The sequence below is a fragment of the Penaeus chinensis genome, chromosome 7, assembly GCF_019202785.1.
Source record: "Penaeus chinensis breed Huanghai No. 1 chromosome 7, ASM1920278v2, whole genome shotgun sequence".
Classification (NCBI taxonomy): Eukaryota; Metazoa; Arthropoda; class Malacostraca; order Decapoda; family Penaeidae; genus Penaeus; species Penaeus chinensis.
Genome location: NC_061825.1, coordinates 2023600 through 2026099, shown reverse-complemented (window position 1 = coordinate 2026099; position 2500 = coordinate 2023600). Strand labels below are relative to the sequence as shown.

At 51.4% G+C, this 2500-nt stretch overlaps 1 protein-coding gene across 3 annotated transcripts in view; it reads right to left on the bottom strand.

Moving 5' to 3' along the window:
* Positions 1–2500, bottom strand: part of LOC125027517 (TSC22 domain family protein 2-like) — a 326287-nt gene that overhangs the window by 45205 nt on the left and 278582 nt on the right. The gene's annotated exons all lie outside the window — the stretch shown is intronic.

The window sequence follows — 2500 nt, the reverse complement described above, 5'->3', positions numbered from 1 at the left end:
TTGCCTTCCCATCTATTCCCTCTCTTCCTCCTCATTTCCCCTTTCCCTCCCCTCATTTCCCACCCCAGAATGCCCTGGCAGATTCCAGAAGAGTCCATCCCTGGCCGTTGCTTATCACAGGAAACTCACACGCACGTTTTTATCCCCTGCGATATGCTGGCGCTGCGGCGTCGGGAGCCATAACACAGCCCATCATCACCAGCGACGCAGATGCCTCAAGGTCGGCCGCGCAAATGGGGGTGGGGGGGTGGGGGGTAATAGTGGTGTATTTAACGTGTTGGTGCCCAGGGCGGTGATGGGAATAGGAACAGGGTGGGATGAGAGGATGAAGGAAATTTCCTAACTACTGAACGATCACATTAACCGATATTGCGTCACGTGGAATTTCCAAGGGCGTGTCAGGGACCAAATGCTTTAGTTCCTCTTCCCTCTACTTCCCTCTTCGTCCTCTTCCGTAAATACATCTATAGTTCCAACCCCGTTCGACACAGCACTTCCAGCTCCCCCCTCCCCGCCCTCCCTTCCCCACCCGTCCGAGGAGCAGATCCAGCGTCACGTGACAGGCGGAGGAGGGGAAGCGCTAGTAGTAGGCCTCGAGATGTGGGAAAGGCGTGGCGTGATGTGCGGCCGTGACCTTGAGGCGTGGTGGCCGCGTGGTTCTGGCAGTACTACTACGCCTCCGTTCCCACCAAAAATCAATACCTTATTCCCCGTGTAAACAAAGTCTCGTGTTTTACGTAGTAGGCACGTGTCGACCGTTACCATAACTCACACAACCCCACACCTGCAGTTGCATAGCACATTTTGTTGCATTTTGTATCAGTAGCATAGATTACATACATTTATATATATTTCTCTCTCTCTCTCTCTCTCTCTCTCTCTGGAACGTTCCACGTGGAGCCATCTCCACACCCGCGGCACGGCGCTGCGGCAAGAGGGCGAGTATACGCGAGACCCAGAGGAAAAGGCGGGCGGCGTTCTCGAGTACAGCAATTTGTGTGCACTTCCTCCACTTAACGCCAGAGGTGTGGAAATATAGATTACGGGATAACGCATCCGACCCGAACTTCGAAGTAACCCAGTTCATGTTTTAAGCCTAACTCCCTCTCTCGCCCTACGTCCACCCTCGTCCTCTGTTCCCGCCTCCCCCCGCCCCTCGCGTCTCGAGCAAGGTCTATATTTAGCTCTTCATCCCAGCATCCTGCGAAGCTCGTCCTTCAGTTTCCCAAGGAAACGTATCTGGGAGATATCAGTGCAATCTCGTGGAGCCAGGATGCCAACAACAAACAGTTCTTGATGAACATCTCAAGTTCAGCCTGATAAGCACCGGGGAGAAAGCGCAAGTTACGTGGTTTAGATTTACGTGATGGCGGTAAATGGCAACTGTCCAATACCAAGATTGTAAACAACGGTGAGGACGGAAAATTCCACGCAGGGGGACAAGCTGATCTATGTTATTTTAACTATGGCGTGAAGAAACACTGAGGAAATTCAAGAAAAAAAAAAAAAAAAAAACAGGACGTAAATCAGTAATTCACGGACTAGCAAGGAAAAGAAACACATATTAGGAAGCAGAAGAATACTTTTGAATCTCTTCCTCAATTCTCAAAACCCTAACTGGGGTAAAGTAATACCATAATCAAAGACATCACATTAGTGGCAGAGTAAATGTCTGTTCCAGCGGTGTCCGGATTATTCTGACAGACAATCCTTATGAAAGATGCAACATCTTCCCACACATCCGGCAACTTATTAATTACAACTAAGGCAATAATGGCCTGCCTGTTGCTTGGCAAGATATCATATTTGAATATTCTTGCTCTTCAGCGTAACTACTTACTGCATGACTGCAATAAAGAAGTGACCGTTTTAATGTTCATAATGACTTTACTCAACAACAGAGCCTATTATTAGCATTAGCAAGCGGGGAAGATTGTGTTTACAGCGCAGCTGCATTGTTGCACATTATTTAAATATCTTGTGATTCATTAAGACAAGCATTCGAGCAAATTAGCCCCTCGACCAGCCCTTAAGCGGAATCCTTCCCGGCACATCCAATCCCGTTCAGTCCTGACCTGGGAGAAGGACTCATTTCCTTGCGCAAACGCTCTGCCTCCCGCCGGTGTCACCGGGCCCCCAGCCAAGGCAAGGTCACCGCAGGCTGCTCCGAGTCCCTAGAGCCAACTCCGAAGGCCAGTGCCTGAAGGAGAGCTAACGGTGATTGAGCAGTGCCTGGGGACCGTGGCGCCGTGTCGGTGGGCTGACCAAGGCCAGGCCCGTCAGCCGCCGTCTGCGAGCTCTTGGCACAAACACGGCGGCAGGCCCTCGCTGCCCCCAGCGCCGCCGCCGCATTCCTCGTGGCACTCACTCGCAGGGCGCAGCGACCGCCGTGCTTCTTCGCCACCGCAGGCGGCCTTGACTATGTATAGAATGTGATCACAAGTTATATGCGCACTTAGACCCATATCATATTCGCTAATTCCCGCTGTTCGGAGCTCGC